Here is a 24,432-nt window from a genome sequence, read left to right as displayed (position 1 = left end):
ATCCTCCTGTCTATCTGTGTGTTACCCGGACATTGCGCTCCACTTACACACAGGCTCCATGCTGTAATGTGCATCGTGTGTGTGTTATTATTATGTTTCATTATCAGTGATTCCTCCCCTCATCCTCCTGTCTATCTGTGTGTTACCCGGACGCTACTCTCCACTTACACACAGGCTCCATGCTGTAATGTGCATTGTGTGTGTGTTATTATTATGTGACATTATCAGTGATTCCCCCGCTCATCCTCCTGTCTATCTGTGTGTTACCCGGACGCTGTGCTCCACTTACACACAGGCTCCATGCTGTAATGTGCATCGTGTGTGTTATTACTATGTGTCATTATCAGTGATTCCCCCGCTCATCTTCCTGTCTATCTGTGTGTTACCCGGACGCTGCGCTCCACTTACACACAGGCTCCATGCTGTAATGTGCATCATGTGTGTGTTATTATTGTGTGTCATTATCAGTGATTCCCCCGCTCATCTTCCTGCCTATCTGTGTGTTACCCGGACGCTGCGCTCCACTTACACACAGGCTCCATGCTGTAATGTGCATCATGTGTGTTATTATTATGTGGTATTATCAGTGATTCCCCCGCTCATCCTCCTGTCTATCTGTGTGTTACCCGGACGCTGCGCTCCACTTACACACAGGCTCAATGCTGTAATGTGCATCATGTGTGTTATTATTATGTGGTATTATCAGTGATTCCCCCGCTCATCCTCCTGTCTATCTGTGTGTTACCCGGACGCTGCGCTCCACTTACACACAGGCTCCATGCTGTAATGTGCATTGTGTGTGTTATTATTATGTGACATTATCAGTGATTCCCCCGCTCATCCTCCTGTCTATCTGTGTGTTACCCGGACGCTGCACATCCACTTACACACAGGCTCCATGCTGTAATGTGCATTGTGTGTGTGTTATTATGTGTCATTATCAGTGATTCCCCCGCTCATCCTCCTGTCTATCTGTGTGTTACCCGGACGCTGCGCTCCACTTACACACAGGCTCCATGCTGTAATGTGCATCGTGTGTGTGTGTTATTATTGTGTGTCATTATCAGTGATTCCCCCTCTCATCCTCCTGTCTATCTGTGTGTGACCCGGACGCTTCGCTCCTCTTACACACAGACTCCATGCTGTAATGTGCATTGTGTGTGTGTTATTATTATGTGTCATTATCAGTGATTCCCCCGCTCATCCTCCTGTCTATCTGTGTGTTACCCGGACGCTGCGCTCCACTTACACACAGACTCCATGCTGTAATGTGCATTGTGTGTGTGTTATTATTATGTGTCATTATCAGTGATTCCCCCGCTCATCCTCCTGTCTATCTGTGTGTTACCCGGACGCTGCGCTCCACTTACACACAGGCTCCATGATGTAATGTGCATTGTGTGTGTGTTATTATTATGTGTCATTATCAGTGATTCCCCCGCTCATCCTCCTGTCTATCTGTGTGTTACTCGGACGCTGCGCTCCACTTACACACAGGCTCCATGCTGTATTGTGCATTGTTTGTGTTATTATTATGTGTCATTGTCAGTGATTCCCCCGCTCATCCTCCTGTCTATCTGTGTGTTACTCGGACGCTGCGCTCCACTTACACACAGACTCCATGCTGTAATGTGCATCATGTGTGTGTTATTATTATGTGTCATTATCAGTGATTCCCCCGCTCATCCTCCTGTCTATCTGTGTGTTACCCGGACGCTACGCTCCACTTACACACAGGCTCCATGCTGTAATGTGCATTGTGTGTGTGTTATTATTATGTGTCATTGTCAGTGATTCCCCCGCTCATCCTCCTGTCTATCTGTGTGTTACTCGGACGCTGCGCTCCACTTACACACAGACTCCATGCTGTAATGTGCATTGTGTGTGTTATTATTATGTGTCATTATCAGTGATTCCCCCGCTCATCCTCCTGTCTATCTGTGTGTTACCCGGACGCTGCGCTCCACTTACACACAGGCTCCATGCTGTAATGTGCATCATGTGTGTGCTATTATTATGTGTCATTATCAGTGATTCCCCCGCTCATCCTCCTGTCTATCTGTGTGTTACTCGGACGCTGCGCTCCACTTACACACAGGCTCTATGCTGTAATGTGCATTGTGTGTGTTATTATTATGTGTCATTATCAGTGATTCCCCCGCTCATCCTCCTGACTATCTGTGTGTTACCCGGACGCTGCTCTCCACTTACACACAGGCTCCATGCTGTAATGTGCATCGTGTGTGTGTTATTATTATGTGACATTATCAGTGATTCCCCCGCTCATCCTCCTGTCTATCTGTGTGTTACCCGGACGCTGCGCTCCACTTACACACAGGCTCCATGCTGTAATGTGCATCGTGTGTTATTATTATGTGTCATTATCAGTGATTCCCCCGCTCATCCTCCTGTCTATCTGTGTGTTACCCGGACGCTGCGCTCCACTTACACACAGGCTCCATGCTGTAATGTGCATCGTGTGTGTGTTATTATTATGTGTCATTATCAGTAATTACCCCGCTCATCCTCCTGTCTATCTGTGTGTTACTCGGACGCTGCGCTCCACTTACACACAGGCTCTATGCTGTAATGTGCATTGTGTGTGTTATTATTATGTGTCATTATCAGTGATTCCCCCACTCATCCTCCTGTCTATCTGTGTGTAACCCGGATGCTGCGCTCCACTTACACACAGGCTCCATGCTGTAATGTGCATCGTGTGTGTTATTATTATGTGGTATTATCAGTGATTCCCCCACTCATCCTCCTGTCTATCTGTGTGTTACCCGGACGCTGCGCTCCACTTACACACAGGCTCCATGCTGTAATGTACATCATGTGTGTGTTATTATTATGTGTCATTATCAGTGATTCCCCCGCTCATCCTCCTGTCTATCTGTGTGTTACCCGGACGCTGCGCTCCACTTACACACAGGCTCCATGCTGTAATGTGCATCGTGTGTGTGTTATTAGTATGTGTCATTATCAGTGATTCCCCCGCTCATCCTCCTGTCTATCTGTGTGTTACCCGGACGCTGCGCTCCACTTACACACAGGCTCCATGCTGTAATGTGCATTGTGTGTGTGTTATTATTTTGTGTCATTATCAGTGATTCCCCCGCTCATCCTCCTGTCTATCTGTGTGTTACCCGGACGCTGCGCTCCACTTACACACAGGCTCCATGCTGTAATGTGCATCGTGTGTGTGTTATTATGTGTCATTATCAGTGATTCCCCCGCTCATCCTCCTGTCTATCTGTGTGTTACCCGGACGCTGCGCTCCACTTACACACAGGCTCCATGCTGTAATGTGCATCGTGTGTGTGTGTTATTATTTTGTGTCATTATCAGTGATTCCCCCACTCATCCTCCTGTCTGTCTGTGTGTTACCCGGACGCTGCGCTCCACTTACCCACAAGCTTCGTGCATCGCCTGCCACAGAGAGTGGAACAGCACATCTGGTCAGCATCACAGTCCGAGTTATGTTGACAATTTGGAATAGTCTTCTTTAGACAAGACTCTAGAAAATCCAGTCGCAGCACGAAGCAATCCTGTTCATTATCACCTGGATAGAGGAAAGGACAGACGCCTCATTACCTGGTTACCCGTAGTAGTTTCACTGGAAACTCTGTTACTGTGTGATCAGATGGGCAGTAGTGACAAGGTCGGCAGTGATGACATAAACATTGTTAAAATGTTGACGGGCAGCATGTCAGCATACTTCCTAACGTTTCTATGAATGGAGCATGACCCGGAAAGTGGGTGTGGCCTCAGATGGGATGGGCATGGCCTCACCAAACGGACCCATTTTCCAGACTTTTGGGGGGTGTGCCCAGTGCTACCCCAGCAGCTAAAGAGCCCCCTGCTCTCCTCCCCGCTCTGTGTAGATGCCATGCACATGTGCACGCCATCTATTCAGTGATCACTTGCGGCTATGCAGAGCAGAGCAGCGGTAATCAGAGGCTCCCCCCCGCACGCAGGTGGGACAGCAGAACAGTGTCTGAATAGGGGACGGTCTCCCTGGACTCTGGACAATGGGAGGGATGTGTCAGCATTTTACATGACAACATGTGAGCAGTAGATGTTACCCTGGTTGGGGTTAATGCAGAGCCGGATTTAGCTCTCATGGGGCCCTAGGTAGTTTGGGGCCCGGCTCCCTCACACAATCCACAGCACTGTATCTTATTTCCTCACATTATTTGTGGTTTTTATCTCCTTATTTTGAAACCTTTAAACATTAAAGTAATGACATACATGGCGTAATGACAGCACTGGGGTCATGGGTTCAATCAGGGCCGGAGCTTCCACTAGGCAGCTTTAGGCAGCTGCCTAGGGGCGCCGGGACCTGAGGGGGCAGCCTGCTATAGCTGCCTGAAAAAGGAAGCACGGTCCTACCTCTCACAGCAGCCACAATCCCCCCAGCACTCGTATCTTCCATTAGCCGACTGCCAAGCTCCCGTATTGCAGCCTCCAGTTCCGCCTCCACCCGACACAGGCAGTAACTTGACAACCTGCAGGTAAGGTGGCTGCGCAGTGCACTCTCTGTATTTGATAAGGTAAGAGGGGAAGAGCAGCAGTATGTGTGTGTGGGGGGGAGGGAGGGGAGGCGGAGATGATGGTGGGAGTAGGAATTTAACAGAGGAGTGGGCGCTGAGGGCAGCAGGCACCCACATAGACTGGAGAGGTGAGAGCAACAGGCACCCACATAGACTGGAGAGGTGAGAGCAACAGGCACCCACATAGACTGGAGAGGTGAGAGCAACAGGCACCCACATAGACTGGAGAGGTGAGAGCAACAGGCACCCACATAGACTGGAGAGGTGAGAGCAACAGGCACCCACATAGACTGGAGAGGTGAGAGCAACAGGCACCCACATAGACTGGAGAGGTGAGAGCAACAGGCACCCACATAGACTGGAGAGGTGGGGGGAGGTGAGCAGCCACGCAACATACCGGGGGTGGGGGAGAGCAGCAGCATGCCTTTCAGCTTTCAACAGGGCAGGTAGGGGGAAGGGGCAGTAGTCAGAAGTTTTGCCTTGGGTGCTGAGAAACCTTGCACCGACCCTGGGTTCAATTCCCACCACGGCCGTAACTATGGGCCTAATTCACACCTGATGGCAGCAACACATTTGTTAGCTAATGGGCATAACCATGTGCAGTGCAGGGGGGGCAGATGTAACATGAGCAGTGCAGGTGGGGCAGATGTAACATGCGCAGTGCAGGTGGGGCAGATGTAACATGCGCAGTGCAGGGGGGCAGATGTAACATGCGCAGTGCAGGGGGGGCAGATGTAACATGTGCAGTGCAGGGGGGCAGATGTAACATGTGCAGTGCAGGTGGGGCAGAGGTAACATGCGCAGTGCAGGTGGGGCAGATGTAACACGTACAGTGCAGTTGGGGCAGATATAACATGTACAGTGCAGGTGGGGCAGATGTAACATGCGCAGTGCAGGTGGGGCAGATATAACATGTGCAGTGCAGGGGGGGCAGATGTAACATGTGCAGTGCAGGTGGGGCAGAGGTAACATGCGCAGTGCAGGTGGGGCAGATGTAACATGTACAGTGCAGTAGGGGCAGATATAACATGTACAGTGCAGGTGGGGCAGATGTAACATGCGCAGTGCAGGTGGGGCAGATATAACATGTGCAGTGCAGGGGGGGCAGATGTAACATGTGCAGTGCAGGTGGGGCAGATGTAACATGCGCAGTGCAGGTGGGGCATATGTAACATGCGCAGTGCAGGGGGGCAGGTGTAACATGTGCAGTGCAGGTGGGGCAGATGTAACATGCGCAGTGCAGGGGGGCAGATGTAACATGTGCAGTGCAGGGGGGCAGATGTAACATTTGCAGTGCAGGGGGGCAGATGTAACCAGGGCCGGTGCAAGGTTCTTCGGCACCCTAGGCAAAACATATGCCTGCTGCACCCCCCCCCCCCAAAAAAAAAAAAAAAAAATCCTCACACAGCCTCTAAAAATTATATTTTAAAAAGCCACTATGTGTGACATTTTGTGGGGACCCCCAGACAGGCTACAATGTGTCTGGACACCGTAGGATAGATTACTCCTGAGTGCGGCCGAAATGAAGATTTATACATTCAATGCAATGCAGTATATATATATATATATATATATATATATATATATCACACACACACACCAGTAGAGGAATGGAGCACTGACAAGGAGCCCCAGTAAAGCAAAGAATTCTGCCCATAAAAATGTATAATAGGGACCAATCCGAGGCGACTACATTGCAGGCTGCAGAAGACAGGGAACATCAGCAGGGGAGCCGCCCGCAGTCTGCTCCGCAGTGTAGCACCAGTCCCTCACTTAGCACAACATAATTATCCCTGCAGGACTCGTCCCATATGCAGAGTGTGTTCTTGTGGTGCGGGGCGGGAATATGTCGGCGCGGAGAGGAGCAGAAGAACTGTTACAATAGCCGGCAGCACGCTGCATACTCTATGTGCATAGAGTATTAGAGCCGCTGCCGATGGGTTACACTCACACTGACAGCGCTGCAGGGATGCCGCGACCGCCAAACTGTTATCAGCCGCCAGCCAGCGCTGTCAGTGTGAGTGTAACTCATCGGCAGCGGCTCTAATACTCTATGCACATAGAGTATGCAGCGTGCTGCCGGCTATTGTAACAGTTCTTCTGCTCCTCTCCACGCCGACATATTCCCGCCCCGCACCACAAGAACACACTCTGCTTACGGGGCGTGCTGCCGGCTAGTGGTACCGTACGTACAGTTCTTCTGCTCCTCTCCGCGTCTCCGGTAACGCTTGAAATATTCCTCCTCTTAAGAGGAGGAGCTGAGTAAGAGTAAGCGTGACCTGCCGCCCTCCAGTGGCCGCCGCCCATAGGCAGCTGCCTAAAGCTGCCTAGTGGTGGCGCCGGCTCTGGATGTAACATGTGCAGTGCAGGGGGGCAGATGTAACATGTGCAGTGCAGGGGGGAGATGTAACATGTGCAGTGCAGGTGGGCAGATGTAACATGTGCACTGCAGGTGGGGAAGATGTAACATGTGCAGTGCAGGAGGGGCAGATGTAACATGTGCAGTGCAGGGGGGGCAGTTGTAACATGCGCAGTGCAGGGGGGCAGATGTAACATGCGCAGTGCAGGGGGGCAGATGTAACATGTGCAGTGCAGGAGGGGGGCAGATGTAACATGTGCAGTGCAGGTGGGGAAGATGTAACATGTGCAGTGCAGGTGGGGCAGATGTAACATGCGCGGTGCAGGGGGGCAGATGTAACATGCGCAGTGCAGGGGGCAGATGTAACATGCGCAGTGCAGGGGGGCAGATGTAACATGCGCAGTGCAGGGGGGCAGATGTAACATGTGCAGTGCAGGAGGGGGGCAGATGTAACATGTGCAGTGCAGGTGGGGAAGATGTAACATGTGCAGTGCAGGGGGTGCAGATGTAACATGTGCAGTGCAGGCGGGGCAGATGTAACATGTGCAGTGCAGGGGGGCAGATGTAACATGCGCAGTGCAGGGGGGCAGATGTATCATGTGCAGTGCAGGTGGGGAAGATGCAACATGTGCAGTGCAGGTGGGGCAGATGTAACATGCACAGTGCAGGGGGGCAGATGTAACATGTGCAGTGCAGGGGGGCAGATGTAACATGCGCAGTGCAGGGGGGCAGATGTAACATGTGCAGTGCAGGAGGGGGGCAGATGTAACATGTGCAGTGCAGGTGGGGTAGATGTAACATGTGCAGTGCAGGTGGGGCAGATGTAACATGTGCAGTGCAGGGGGGCAGATGTAACATGTGCAGTGCAGGGGGGGGCAGATGTAACATGTGCAGTGCAGGTGGGGAAGATGTAACATGTGCAGTGCAGGTGGGGCAGATGTAACATGTGTAGTGCAGGGGGGGCAGATGTAACATGTGCAGTGCAGTAGGGGGGCAGATGTAACATGTGCAGTGCAGGAGGGGGGCAGATGTAACATGTGCAGTGCAGGTGAGGAAGATGTAACATGTGCAGTGCAGGTGGGGCAGATGTAACATGCGCAGTGCAGGGGGGCAGATGTAACATGTGCAGTGCAGGGGGGGGGCAGATGTAACATGTGCAGTTTAGTTGGGGAAGATGTAACATGTGCAGTGCAGGTGGGGCAGATGTAACATGTGCAGTGATGGAATTTATATCCCGATTGTTATTTAGTCCCAATATGACTTCCTTCAATTTGACTAAAGACCTAGATGAGAGACGTGACAAGCTCAAGAATGGCTTAGACCTGATGTTTGGCATGGATATGGAACCAGGGGATCCTTCTAAGAGGGATTGGTTGGAAGACCTGTATGTGTTAAAACAAACTCTCATGCGCCAGAGTAAGACATGGTGGAACAAGACAACTTTTGACAACTACATAAGCCATAATATAACACCGAGAGGACTAAGGCCAAAAATATTCCCAACATACGAACTGGCCAACGCAGAATTAAAGAGTGAATGGGAAAAAACTCTAACCCAATGTTCAAGAGAACTTATTAAAATCCTGATTCGTCATGATGAAATTCTTCTCAATCAATACGCGCAGGAAATAAATGTATTAGGCGATAGATTAAAAAGATTTGAATCCATGGAGAAATTTCAGACAACATATAATAAATTCAAAAAAGAAGTTGAGGAGTTCGAAGATAGCATTATACAGAGAAAGCGTAGAAAATTCCATAGAGACAAAACTGACTTCGCGCAAAACAACGTATGCCAACCTCTACCTGGGGAGATGGGAGAAAGAGGTGGTGTTCAGCTAACATCTTGAAAGATATACTGAACACATTCTCATCTATTTTAGATATATAGATGACATTCTGCTGTTATGGGAAGGTGATCAGAGTACCTTGGAAGAATTTATCTGTATCCTCAATACTAATGATTCCAACCTCAAGCTGACAGGTGAATCCAGTCAGCATAGGGTGAACTTCTTGGATTTGGCTATTCAAATGGATGAATCAGGACAGGTTACAACTGATATTTACCGTAAAAAAACAGCTACCAATAGCATATTGCATGCTCAAAGTTCTCACTTCCCATCTACTATCAAGGGGATCCCCAAGGGAGAGATGTTAAGAACGAAAAGGAACTGTTCAGATACTACTGTATACCAAGAAAGAGAACAACAGCTCTGTAACCGCCTGAAACAGAGGGGTTATGGTAACAAGATCATTCGGACAGCTCAACAGCAAGTACGTAATTACTCAAGAGATTCCTTGTTGATCCCAAAGAAGAAAACTCTGAAAGAAGAACCAATCAGATTTATTGGTACATTTAACAACAAAAGTTGGGAGATCAAATCTATTCTGCAAAGACATTGGCCGATCTTACAAACTGATGTAGACCTCAGAGAGATTCTTCCACCAAAAGTACAAATGAGTTGGCGAAGAGCACGGAACTTAAAAGATATTTTGGTACAAAGCCATTTACCGTCTTCAAAACCACCCCTCCATTTCAGAAAAGGATCTTACCAGTGCAGACAATGTAGAGCTTGCCAGTTCTTGACACCTAAAGAGCATTACCTGGACAGATTTGGAAGAAAATGGACTATTGATGGATACATAGATTGCAAGTCAGTAGGAATAGTCTACCAACTCACCTGTCCATGTGACAAATTATACATTGGCAAGACCATACGACCATTTAAAACCAGGCTTCTCGAGCACGTAGGAAGTATAAGGAATGCCAGACAAGATAAACTCAGATTTAGAACATTATCTCCAGTGGCCAGTCACTTCCTGTACCATCATGATGGCAACCCCAAAGGGTTAACTGCATTCGGTATGAAACAGATCAAACCAGGCATAAGAGGATGTGACGTAGATAAGGAACTGTTGAAGTTCGAGACAAAGATGATTTTTCTGATGGACTCCCAGTTTATAAAAGGATTGAATGAGCAGAACAGCTATGCCCCGTTTCTTTAATCATTGCTGCTGATTTCTTGTTAATTATGCTCATGGATATCGCTGAATTTAGACGAGAAATTCATCTTATTAGCTGGAAGAAAACTATATACTTATTCGAATTAACAACACTAGTTCTCACTATCTAGATGTATAATTGATGTATCTAAGATATACGAATTAGTCTAAAATCAAATATTGATATACCCTGACCTTTACCCTTATTGACCATACTTATCTATTTAAGTTTACTTGGATAAACCCATCTGCTATGAATTGAAATACTAGGGTCTAAATTTTGCGACTACTAGATAGTCTGTGACCGCTATCTGGATTGATCACAAACTGATGAAGTATTATGAACATGATAGTGGATTATGCTTGTCTCAATTGTTAAGATATAACATTTAAAATAATGGGTGGTCCACAACTAGATAATTGATTTTTATCTTTATTGACTATACTTAGCTTTTAAAATTCATTGAGATGAGCTCCTCTACCATGAACTGAAATATTAGAATGTATAGTTTAGAACTACTAGGCAGTCTTTGACCGATTATTCTAATCGTTTATTAATTGATGTATTATAACGGATCCCCCAGCAGATTATACTTACCTCCAAATGATAAGACCTAGCATTTGAATCAACGGGTGGTTCACAACATAACTCAGTATAATCCATATACCATATATCTCTGTATATAGAATCACTAATCAATTATTACCAATTTAATTAAATAACAGGACATATGCCACTGATTACTGATTCCCCCCCCCCCCCCCCCCCTATTTTTCTGCACTCATTTAATCTGGGGAAATTAATTCCCCTCTCAAAATATTAATGTTTTCACATTTGACACGTTTCACATTTACTTGAGTTATTTTTACACCTTTTTGGATTATGCACAATTGTTTAGTTCTCATTAATATTATATCACACTGTACACATATCTGTGTATTCACATTATACACAGGTATAACAATTTAGGGATAACATATCCCATCACCTAGTCACGCTCAATAGCTCACGCATATTGGGGGTAATTCCAAGTTGATCGCAGCAGGAATTTAGTTAGCAATTGGGCAAAACCATGTGCACTGCAGGGGAGGCAGATTTAACATGTGCAGAGAGAGTTAGATTTGGGTGGGGTGTGTTCAATCTGCAATCTAATTTACAGTGTAAAAATAAAGCAGCCAGTATTTACCCTGCACAGAAATAAAATAACCCACCCAAATCTAACTCTTTCTGCACATGTTAAATCTGCCTCCCCTGCAGTGCACATGGGCCCTCATTCCGAGTTGTTCGCTCTGTATTTTTCATCGCATCGCAGTGAAAATCCGCTTAGTACGCATGCGCAATGTTCGCACTGCGACTGCGCCAAGTAACTTTACTATGATGAAAGTATTTTTACTCACGGCTTTTTCTTCGCTCCGGCGATCGTAATGTGATTGACAGGAAATGGGTGTTACTGGGCGGAAACACTGCGTTTCAGGGGCGTGTGGCTGAAAACGCTACCGTTTCCGGAAAAAACGCAGGAGTGGCCGGGGAAACGGTGGGAGTGCCTGGGCGAACGCTGGGTGTGTTTGTGACGTCAACCAGGAACGACAAGCACTGAAATGATCGCACAGGCAGAGTAAGTCTGAAGCTACTCTGAAACTGCTAAGTAGTTAGTAATCGCAATATTGCGAATACATCGGTCGCAATTTTAAGAAGCTAAGATTCACTCCCAGTAGGCGGCGGCTTAGCGTGTGTAACTCTGCTAAAATCGCCTTGCGACCGATCAACTCGGAATGAGGGCCATGGTTTTGCCCAATTGCTAACTAAATTCCTGCTGCGATCAACTTGGAATTACCCCCATTGTTAATTAAGCATATTCCTATAGGCAGTGCCGTAACTAGGCATTTTAGCGCTGTGTGCAAGAAACGATAGTGGCACCCCCCCATGTAAGATAGGGGCAGGGCGCGCCGCAGGCGCGCAACATTTTTATAGGGGCGTGGCTTCACGGAGAAGTGGCGTGGCCACAAAATAATAGCAATTCATACTACGGTGCACAGTAGTCTACATTATTCAAATTACGCTGCACAGTAGCGCCACTACACCAGGTAGAGCCCCTTTTATACATTACAATAGACAGCGTCCCCCTTTTTACACATTACAGCAGACAGTCCCCCTTTTTACACATTGCAGCAGCCAGGACCCCTTTTTACACATTGCGGCAGCCAGTCCCCCTTTTTACACATTGCGGCAGCCAGTCCCCCTTTTTACACATTGCAGCAGACAGTCCCCCTTTTTACACATTGCAGCAGACAGGACCCCTTTTTACACATTACAGCAGACAGTCCCCCTTTTTACACATTGCAGCAGACAGTCCCCCTTTTTACACATTGCAGCAGCCAGGACCCCTTTTTACACATTACAGCAGACAGTCCCCCTTTTTACACATTGCGGCAGACAGTCCCCCTTTTTACACATTGCGGCAGCCAGTCCCCCTTTTTACACATTGCAGCAGCCAGGACCCCTTTTTACACATTACAGCAGACAGTCCCCCTTTTTACACATTGCGGCAGACAGTCCCCCTTTTTACACATTGCGGCAGACGGTGTGTGAGAGAGAGAGAGAGAGAGAGAGAAAGAAAGAGAGAGAGAGAGAGAGAGAGAGAGAGGGGATATACTTACCTTCTCCCCGCTGACAGGCTCCTCGAGTCTCCTGGTGCAGGCTGTGAGGTGAGAAGGAGGAGGAGGGAGGGGGAGCAGGGAGCCGCAGCAGCGCTATTTGATTGGTAGTAAGCGCCGCTGCAGCATCCCCCTCTCCTTCTGTATTGGCTGCCCGGCGCTGCTATGGATGCTGGGATGCGGTTCCCCAGCATCGTTTCTCCTCCTCCTCTCTGCTGCCCGGCGCTGGTTTCTCCTCTCCCTCCAACGCGGCGCACGGCGCAGACTTCGGCGGCATGTAATGAGTCAATTTGACTCATTACATGCCACTGGCCGTGCGCCCTCAGGGCAACTGCGCTGTGTGCCAAGCCCCCTTGACACACACGTAGTTACGGCCCTGCCTATAGGATATCCTTTGGGGTACATCATTTAATCTTACTTATTACCACTAAAATCTATTATGAATTGTATTTACTTTGGATATTAATGGACAAAATCTGAGTGATTGGTAATAGAGTTCTAGAATAATAACCATGTGATCGAAGAATATACATTTTAACTATATTACCTAATTTATATTGGAAAACTATATAAAGAAATCATACTTACCTTTTTTATGTTTGATTCAATGCTAATAGTTTACTATAACATGAATAGCAGAGGAATATATCCATAAACACTATAATAAGGAATTAGTCTGCTATAATATAAATGGCAGATGAATATACCTATGATTATTGTAATAAGGAACAGGATAATGGATTACTGTTTACCTATTTCTATTATAGAAGGGATCTTACCAGCTGACAAGCTTCTTGCAAAAAATATATCCATATTTAACTTAGCAATGATTAATATACAATTCTTGCCATCAATTCTCTTACTACTATGCTATGTAATGCTGCTTTCAGACCGCAAATGCCGGATCCTACCCGGTAAGACAAACGTGTACTTACCGGGTGGGATCCGGCATTTGCGCTCTGCTGCTGGCTTTCCGACCCGGCAATATACCGGGTCGGTTGCCATAGCAGCGGAGGTAGCAGCAGCAGCAGGGGCGGGGGGGGAGGCGGCGTTGGGAGATGAGCTCATCTCCTGCACCGCCTCTGCCTATCCTGTGAATGGGAACCGTGTTGCATCGACACAGCTCTCATTCACACCGCACCTGACCCGGTAATCAACCGGGGTAAAACCCTTCTTTTTTACCGGGTTGAATTACCGGGTCAGGCGACCCGCTAAAACGACCAAGGACCTTTCACATCGCACACTGACCCGGGTCGACACGGCAATATGCAAAGTATCTAGCTTTCATTCAATACAAACGGGACGTTTTTTTCCCCCTATCTCTAACATGGAAGCCAGCCCATTGGCCGCAGGATACCATGTGACGTTCCTCCTATGTTTAACATGGGAGGATCGTCATTGGTCGAGCCAGTCACGTGACTGACGTGACGTAAGAGCAGAGCCGGCCCTAATCAATATGATGCCCTAGGCAAAATTTTGGCTGGTGCCCCCTAGCACCGCCGCTGGTTCCGCCTCTGACCTTGCACCTCTTTCCCAGCACGATCACCCCTCACCCATAGCAGTCCTTATTTTGGTGTTTGTACCCCCTATATTTTAAATAGGAACAGTTCGCACATTTGGCACACAGCCCAAAAAGGGGCGTGTTTTTGCTGGCAAGGGGCATGGCCACACAATAGTACCCCCAATTCCAAATACGCCACACAGTACTGCATCTTTATTCACATTTGATCATGCGATAGTGTCCATAATTCATATTACATCCCACAGTAGTATCACTTTACCTTATAAACGTTACTCCTCACAGTAGAGCCCCTTATTCACATTATATCACACTGAATTGCTCCTTATTCACATTACACCACACCCTATTGCTCTTTATTCATATTAGACGACACCGTAGTGCCCTTTATATACGCAACGCCACATAGTAGAGCACCTTATACACATAATGCCACACATCAGTAATGCATTTATACACATAATTCCACACAGTAATGCCCCTTTATTTATTAATGTTCTTTTACACATAATGTCCCTTACATATATGCTGCACATTATTAATTCCCTTATACACATAATGACACACACAGTGCCCCCCAGAGGCGTCACTCACCTCTGTGACACCCGGTGCGGCAGCGAGGATAAAAGGGGCGGGGCTTAGCGGGAATGGGCTGGGCTTAAATAGAGGGGCGGGGCTTCGCGGACGGAACCCGTTTTTAAACCATTGCAGGCACGCAAAGGGGGTGGGGCTTTGCGGAGGGGCGGGGCTTCACGTCCCGACACCCATTTTTTTTTTTCACTGGGGGGTGTGGGAGGTGAGGGCTGACTCTCGGGAGGTGCTGTCCCTGCAGTGCTGGCTCCTACAAAGTGACAGGAGCCGAGTGCTGCACATAATATAACAGTGCAGCACTCGGCTTCTGTCACTCTGCAGGAGCCGGCATTTTGGTGTCACCCCTCTGCGGGTGACACCCGGGAGCGGGCCGCACCCCCCGCTCCCCCCTTGTGACGCCACTGGTACCCCCTACACATTTGCTGCACATTATTAGTGCCCCTATACACATAATGACACACATACAGTAGTACCCGGTTACACATATGCCGCACATTATTAATGCCCTTATACACATAATGACACCCATAGTGCCCCTTACACATATGTTGCACATTATTAATGCATTTTTACATGACACTCATAATGCTTCTTACACATATTCCGAACACTACTGCACAACCAACCCACTCACATGCACACAGCACTCACACTGCCACTAACACTGTGACCTCCTCCTCTGCTAGGATACAGATGTGTCCTCATAAATCTTGCCTCAATGCTAACGTCGGGCACTTTTTTTTTATGAAAATGCTTCTTATTGCATTGTTATGTGGCTAGGATGCACAAGCAGCTTCTGCTGATTAAACTGATATGCAGCATGCCTATATACTGTGTGAGACTGTAGCTGTATCTGCATATGAAATGCTAAACACAGAATATAGGCATGCCGCATATCATTTTAATCAGCAGAAGCTGCTGATGCCCCTGGGCATATCAAATGCCTTAGGCAATTGCCTAGTTTGCCTATACCTATGGCCGGCTCTGTGTAAGAGAGAGGGAACTGTGGGCAGGAAGTCTTTCACGCGTCTCCTATGTTTAACATGGGAGACGCGCGATTGGCCAGGAGGATCACATGATCCACTAGTGAGTAACCGATTGGACACTGGTTGCCAATATAGGGTAACCAGGGTAAACAATCGGGTCAGCCCTGAAAAAGTCTAAATTGCACGAAACACGTGTCGGCGGCGTCATGGCCGCTACCTGGTCCTACTATACTCAATAGAATGAATGTATCTAGATCAAAGCAAAACTAGTTTATGGCATATAGTTCCTGTATTATAAGAAAGGAATATGTAACATAGGCTGTGTATGATGGCTGTGAATGTGTAGCACTGCATGTGGGGGATACTGCACATAGGCCCTCATTCCGAGTTGATCGCTCGCAAGGCGATTTTAGCAGAGTTGCTCACGCTAAGCCGCCGCCTACTGGGAGTGAATCTTAGCATCTTAAAATTGCGAACGAAGTATTCGCAATATTGCGATTACACACCTCGTAGCAGTTTCTGAGTAGCTTCAGACTTACTCGGCATCTGCGATCAGTTCAGTGCTTGTCGTTCCTGGTTTGACGTCACAAACACACCCAGCGTTCGCCCAGACACTCCCCCGTTTCTCCGGCCACTCCTGCGTTTTTTCCGGAAACGGTAGCGTTTTTTCTCACACGCCCATAAAACGGCCTGTTTCCGCCCAGTAACACCCATTTCCTGTCAATCACATTACGATCGCCAGAACGATGAAAAAGCCGTGAGTAAAATTACTAAGTGCCTAGCAAATTTACTTGGCGCAGTCGCAGTGCGAACATTGCGCATGCGCACTAAGCGGAAAATCGCTGCGATGCGATGAAATTTACAGAGCCAACAACTCGGAATGAGGGCCATAGTGTCACTGCAATAGAGGCTCTCTTTGTAATGTAATGAGAGGTCAGATTAGTATCAGTTTAACCCAACCCTTATTGTTGCCATACAAGAGATAGATTGTTACAGTAACAGGGACCCCTTTGGAGAGATTAGGCTGGCACTATTTCAATTCTATATACTGTGCTGCCAGCTAATAAATTATATTACTGAGCATAGACTGACACAGTAATAGCAAGCTCTCTCTGATAATAGGGAGACATCTGAATGATATAAGATTCACTGGCAGCTGCAACAATTGTGTATATTTAAGCAAGCCTATGCAGCAGTACAATTAATATTTAGCTAATAGCAATTACAGTCTGCATTAATTACAGCCTTGACACGCTAGTCATGGAACAACTTATTGTTTAGAACTGTGTGCTCTCATATATACTAAGCTATTAGTATTGAATTAAATATAGGGGTAACCCAATTACTGTACAATTACCCAGTTGCAGGGTTGGCATATAATGATGCGATTTAATTACTACCTGGCACTCAATGCAACAAATGCAGTCATTGTGGAAAGATACATTTCCCTCCATCTAAAATATCTACAGTAAAACCACTGTGTCTCTCAGCAGCCCCATTTAAAACATATAAGTGCATATTTAATGCGCATATATAATCAATACAGCGGGGACACATGAACATAATGCACAGTTGGTATTATAGAGCTTACAAGTACTTTTCTTTATAAGGAGATACACTTGACGCTCCCTTCCTCTTTATGAAAGGTTCCTTCTAACAACTACACTGTATCCTATTACAATAACAACAGCTACTGTGGAATTTACACTGATTTGTTTATAATAAAGGAAGCTATTGCTGCAGGAGTGACTTGTTAGTTACATAGTATTCATTGTAACAAATGTAACTATTGCAGGAGGATATAGCTCTCTCTACTTAAAGTGATCTCTCCAATAAAATAACTGTGTTTATTAATAGCCCCACTTAATCACTATATATATATATATATATATATATATATATATATATAATGCACTTATACAATTGATATAGTGGATATATATGAACATTACACAGTTTGCACTAATTATGATATATATAAATGTGCAATATCTATAGAACAGTGGGAGAACTATTAAATATTCCTACACTTCCACATCACTCACTCAATACTCAGCATTTATTTACATGCTGACACTCTCTCTTCAGTAGCCACATGATACCTTATTATAACAGCTAGAGTTACTATAGGAGATTACACTGACTGGCTTGAAATAAGGGAAGCTACTGCTGAAGGAATATTGTAGTGAATGACATTTGGAACTATCGCCAAACTTATGATATAACTATTAGTATACAATTAATAAATATTATAAAGTATTCGGCATCCTAATATTGGGCTAATTACAATTAATAAGCCAATAATTGATATAATGAATTGTACGAATACAGTACAACCTGCTTAGGATACATTAAATTTGGATTAATAAAGACAAGACACAGGTAGCGAACCTTGATTTTAATAATTTATTTTTATTCACCATATATGGTAATTATATCACATAAGTTTATTGCACTTTCTTTATTTCGTGGTTAGACAATTTTAACAAATCTATTAAAAGTTAATTTTTAATTTTAATCTTTGCGCCAGCAAAGAGCCACTCCTAGATGGGCCAGGTGTTTGTGTCGGCCACTTGTGTCGCTTAGCTTAGTCATCCAGCGACCTTGGTGCGCCTCTTTTTTTCTTTGCATCATGTGCTGTTTGGGGAGTATTTTTTTGAAGGGCCATCCTGCGTGACACTGCAGTGCCACTCCTAGATGGGCCAGGTGTTTGTGTCGGCCACTTGTGTCGCTTAGCTTAGCCATCCAGCGACCTTGGTGCGCCTTTTTTTTTCTTTGCGTCATGTGCTGTTTGGGGAGGGTTTTTTGAAGTGCCATCCTACCTGACACTGCAGTGCCACTCCTAGATGGGCCAGGTGTTTGTGTCGGCCACTTGGGTCACTTAGCTTAGCCATCCAGCGACCTCGGTGCAAATTGTAGGACTAAAAATAATATTGTGAGGTGTTCAGAATAGACTGGAAATGAGTGGAATTTATGGTAATTGAGGTTAATAATACTATGGGATCAAAATGACCGCCAAATTCTATGATTTAAGCTGTTTTTTAGGGTGTTTTGAAAAAAAACACCCGAATCCAAAACACACCCGAATCCGACAAAAAATTTTCGGTGAGGTTTTGCCAAAACGCATCCGAATCCAAAACACGGCCGCGGAACCGAACCCAAAACCAAAACACAAAACCCGAAAAATGTCCGGTGCACATCACTAGTATCAATAGCAATGGCCTACTATTATATAAACTGCGCACAACTGAAATGCACCACAGGTATGGATGGATAGTATACTTGACAACACAGAGGTAGGTAGAGCAGTGGCCTACTGTACCGTACTGCTATATATTATATACTGGTGGTCAGCAAACTGTGCAAAGCTGAAATGCACCACAGGTATGGATGGATAGTATACTTGACGACACAGAGGTAGGTAGAGCAGTGGCCTTCTGTACCGTGCAGCTATATATTATATACTGGTGGTCAGCAAAATTATGCACTGTACTCCTACTATATACTACAATGCAGCACAGATATGGAGCGTTTTTCAGGCAGAGAACGTATAATACTGGTGGTCACTGGTCAGCAAAAACCCTGCACTGTACTCCTCCTATATAATACTGCTGGTCCCCAGTCCCCACAATAAAGCAGTGTGAGCACAGATATATGCAGCCCCTGAACAATACTGAGAGGATGCCAGCCACGTCCTTTCACTATCATTTCCAATGCACGAGTGAAAAATGGCGGCGACGCGCGGCTCCTTATAGAGAATCCGAATCTCGCGAGAATCCGACAGCGATGACGTTCGGGTGCGCTTGAGTTAACCGAGCAAGGCGGGAGGATCTGAGTCTGTCTCGGAACCGTGTAAAATGGGTGAAGTTCGGGGGGGGGGGGTTCGGATTCCGAGGATCCGAACAGGCTCATCAATACATGTCACTATAAGGTTGCTATATAACTTATTGCTTTTCTTAAATATAAAAAAATCAGACATATTAAACATATCAGATCATTTGAACAAGATTATAACTCCTACAATGTGAGCTAGTACTAGAAATACCTTCTCTATGTGTAATAGTCTAGACTAGTTCTAAATCCATTCAATCCTTTCAGTCTCAGAGTCACTGAGTGAAATGATGAACTACATGAACTACATGAACTAATCTTCTGAACTAATCTTCTCAGTGAACTAATCACCAAAGTGAACTAGATTTCCCATCACTACTATAATGGCCACCACTGTACATTAGCTGTGCCTGGGTCCCTAAATGTGACTGATAAGTCTCTAGCACAGAGATTTTCAACCTTTTACAACTCGCGGTACACTGAACAAGATATAAATATTACCAAGGCACACTCACATATAATGGTGCTGCATGGTGCAGTTCCGTGTCCTAGGATGTCATGTCGCAGCTTCTCCATAGGTAACGCCTGAGCCACATCTGAGAAAGCCAGAAGAGCGCAACACTGGCCGGGCCCAAAATTACACCTATCTCTGCAACCACTAAACCCCCCCGTACTGATCGTTCCAGGGCCTCAGTAGCGGCAACACACTGACGGGCCTGACGCTGCTTCTATGGCGGCACACCTGGAGACTGCTCAGGGCACACTGGTGCGCCACGGCACAGTGGCTGAAATACACTACTCTAGCACCTTGTCACAATACAGCTGAGAGGTCTCTCCACACTGTCTGGCTGTGTGGGTGGAAGGGTCCTGTGTGGGTAAAAGCCATATACTGACAGGAAATATTTCTCTGACTGGGAGACTTGTGCGCATGTGCGCTGTGATGTCATGATGCCACACGCACAACTCAGGAGCGTGGAGGGAGGAAGCAGCTCAGGCGGCTGGTAACAGCTGTGAGCTGTGGGGGGTCAGGTGGCCGGGCGGCCGGTGTCGGCACTTGCGTGGTTGGACTGCGCCTTCTAATATTTTTGGCACCTGGAGCTTGAGCTCCACCGGAGCCACCGTCCCTGCACCCCTGGATTTATGTGAAAGGAAAAGGTAAATAATACAATGAAAGAAAGAGTATATATATATATATATATATATATATATATATATATATATATACAGTGACATAGTAACAGAATAATACAGTCCTGCGGTGAAAGTCATCTATAGGAGAATATGAATGGAGTTGTTGGCAAAGAACATAAGAGAGAAATCCAATGATGTGAAATCATGTGATAACACTGATACACAGAGACTGGTAATATATATATATATATATATATATATTCAGTGAGTTACATATGATACAAGACTCAGCATGTACAAAAGTGCAAGGTGACAACAATTCCAACAACAGATGTAACTAGGGGTCATTCCGAGATGATCGTAGCTGTGCTAAATACCATCATTCACCCTGACATGCGGGGGGACGCCCAGCACAAGGCTAGTACGCCCCACACATCAGTGCCGGCTCCCCCCCCCCCCGCAGAAGTGTAAAGGCATCACACAGCGGCAATGCCTCTGCACTTCAAGAGTAGCTCCCGACCAGCGCAGCTTTAGCGTGCTGGCTGGGAGCTACTCATCGCTCCCCGGCCCGCAGCGGCTGCGTATGACATCACACAGCCGCTGCGGCCCGCCTCCTGTTCAGTCCGGCCACGCCTGCATTGGCCAGACAGCCCCCCCGCTCAGCGACCGCCTCTGCCTGTCAGTCAGGCAGAGGCGATCATAGCAACCCGACGGCCTTCGGCTGTCTGAAATGCGCCGGTGCATTGCAGCACTGGTGCATGCGCAGTTCTGACCGGATCACACCGTTGCGATAAACTGCAGCGTGCAATTAGGTCAGAATGACCCCCTAAGTGTGCAAAAAAAATCCAGTGAAATACCGTGAAAAATCCATGTTCTGTAGTGTGAATGAATATATAATATATACTGGTGATCTGCCATGTTTCTATCAAATAAGAGAAAGTAAAATAACCGTAAGGGAAAATGTATTATAATGTAAGAGGAAATGAACATACAGCAATATTCAGCCACATTATAGGGCTCTGCGTTACTGAATATATATTCCCAAAAATGTCAACATTGGGTAAAAAAAACAGGATGAAAGCGATTTGATTGGGTCCTTGTATATTGTACAGAATTTCTATGAAAGAATTGTTTTAAAAGATTAGAATAGAACGTGTTACCTAGGAAATATTCTATTAAAGTATATATATAAGTAGGGTGTACCATAAACGGCCGGACACAGCTACAACAATCTGACCATAGGACACCTACAAGAGCGGACCATAGCTGAGAGCTACATGTAATCCTATTGGATATATGAATCCCATTAAGAAGATCATCTTAGTATCAGATTCAAGCAGCTCTTGGTCAGATCACCCCACGTAACCCTAATGGAACATTTGACATCCCATACGCCCTGAGGCCATTGGGGTCACTGTCCTGGAATGTCTGGAAATGCAGCGCTATGGAGACAGGAGATTTCTACATGTTCCAATAATCTGACTTTTGAAGGTCTGGATGTTCTGCTGATGTAGAGTTTGTGACAGGGACATTCGGGATGACACACCTAGAAATACCTACAGTATATAGCGTTCTCCTGCCCTGGTAAAGCACACATATAGATACATTATACAGAATATTATAACTGCAGGTGTCAGTCACCTATTGTTGTGTCAGTCACAGTGTATAGATGTCATGTCGCTATTGTGTAACTCAGGCAGTTGTGTCACTTACCTAGAGGCGCTGGTTCTGCTGCTGGGACGGTGCCCAAATAGCAGAGGAGGAGCAGCAGGAAGGAGCCGGTTACTGCAGACATGTCTGAGTGCTGGAGATGTGTGACACCCAGGAGACATCCCAGGTGCTTTATAGGAGCCACACAAGGAAGGAGGAACAGAGAGCAGGACACACACTAATTATATTAATTCACAATCGTGTCTTCTCACACTGCACAACAGGGAATCCTGCCAGCGGAAGGCGTTGTGTAACTCTCAGCACCATTCTCACAGCAGGCTTACTGAGTAGGTAAGAAAGGGTTAATTTAAAATAAAGGGGGTTAGGTCCCCCCTCCTAAAAAATATAACCAGCCCTAGACCTCTACTACAGAAACATTGGGGGGAAATCCAGTACAAGGTGCCCCTGTTTATCCAATAACCAGAAGGAGGCTAAAACATCCGGAGGTAATGCCATAGCAGCATAGGGCAAGTGTGTATCTAGGGGAAATATAAAGTACTCGCACCACCCATATTCTCCACTGCCCACGTATATCCCCACCACACATATTCTCCACTACCCACGTATATCCCCACCACCCATATTCTCCACTACCCACGTATATCCCCACCACCCATATTCTCCACTACCCACGTATATCCCCACCACACATATTCTCCACTACCCACGTATATCCCCACCACACATATTCTCCACTACCCACGTATATCCCCACCACACATATTCTCCACTACCCACGTATATCCCCACCACACATATTCTCCACTACCCACGTATATCCCCACCACACATATTCTCCACTACCCACGTATATCCCCACCACACATATTCTCCACTACCCACGTATATCCCCACCACCCATATTCTCCACTACCCACGTATATCCCCACCACCCATATTCTCCACTACCCACGTATATCCCCACCACACATATTCTCCACTACCCACATATATCCCCACCACACATATTCTCCACTACCCACGTATATCCCCACCACACATATTCTCCACTACCCACGTATATCCCCACCACACATATTCTCCACTACCCACGTATATCCCCACCACACATATTCTCCACTACCCACGTATATCCCCACCACACATATTCTCCACTGCCCACGTATATCCCCACCACACATATTCTCCACTACCCATGTATATCCCCACCACCCATATTCTCCACTACCCACGTATATCCCCACCACACATATTCTCCACTACCCACGTATATCCCCCACCACACATATTCTCCACTACCCACGTATATCCCCACCACACATATTCTCCACTACCCACGTATATCCCCACCACACATATTCTCCACTACCCACGTATATCCCCACCACACATATTCTCCACTACCCACGTATATCCCCACCACACATATTCTCCACTACCCACGTATATCCCCACCACACATATTCTCCACTACCCACGTATATCCCCACCACACATATTCTCCACTACCCACGTATATCCCCACCACACATAAAATACAAAACATATCTATATGTACCCCATACTGCCTCTCTGTGTCTCTATCTGTACCTCATACTGCCTCTCTGTGCCTCTACCTGTACCCCATACTGCCTCTCTGTGCCTCTATCTGTACCCCATATTGCCTCTCTGTTCCTCTACCTGTACCCCATACTGCCTCTCTGTGCCTCTATCTGTACCTCATACTGCCTCTCTGTGCCTCTACCTGTGCCCAATATTTCCTCTCTGTGCCTCTACCTTTACCCCATACTGCCTCTCTGTGCCTCTACCTTTACCCCATACTGCCTCTCTGTTCCTCTACCTGTACCCCATACTGCATCTCTGTGCCTCTACCTGTACCCCATAATGTCTCTCTGTGCCTCTACCTTTACTCCATACTGCCTCCCTGTGCCTCTACCTGTACCCCATACTGCCTCTCTGTGCTTCTACCTGTACCCCATACTGCCTCTCTGTGCCTCTACCTGTACCCCATACTGCCTCCCTGTGCCTCTACCCCATACTGCCTCCCTGTGCCTCTAACTTTACCACATACTGCCTCTCTGTGCCTCTAAATGTACCCCATACTGCATCTCTGTGCCTCTACCTGTACCC

The 24,432-nt window shown here is 46.6% G+C and overlaps 1 long non-coding RNA gene across 1 annotated transcript in view; it reads right to left on the bottom strand.

Annotated features, from left to right (window-relative positions):
• The window catches only part of LOC134911069 (uncharacterized), a 55,999-nt gene extending 33,550 nt beyond the window's left edge, over nucleotides 1-22,449 (bottom strand). Inside the window, exons 1-2 of the long non-coding RNA XR_010176304.1 lie at nucleotides 22,345-22,449; nucleotides 3,413-3,565 (exon numbers count right to left, since the gene is read on the bottom strand). This is a non-coding gene — a long non-coding RNA (uncharacterized LOC134911069). The remainder of the gene's footprint in view (nucleotides 1-3,412; nucleotides 3,566-22,344) is intronic.
• Nucleotides 22,450-24,432: the final 1,983 nt, after the last annotated feature.

Source organism: Pseudophryne corroboree, chromosome 4, assembly GCF_028390025.1.
Source record: "Pseudophryne corroboree isolate aPseCor3 chromosome 4, aPseCor3.hap2, whole genome shotgun sequence".
Lineage (NCBI taxonomy): Eukaryota > Metazoa > Chordata > Amphibia > Anura > Myobatrachidae > Pseudophryne > Pseudophryne corroboree.
The sequence above is the reverse complement of the archived record's forward strand: the minus strand, read 5'-3'. Positions and strand labels throughout refer to the sequence as shown.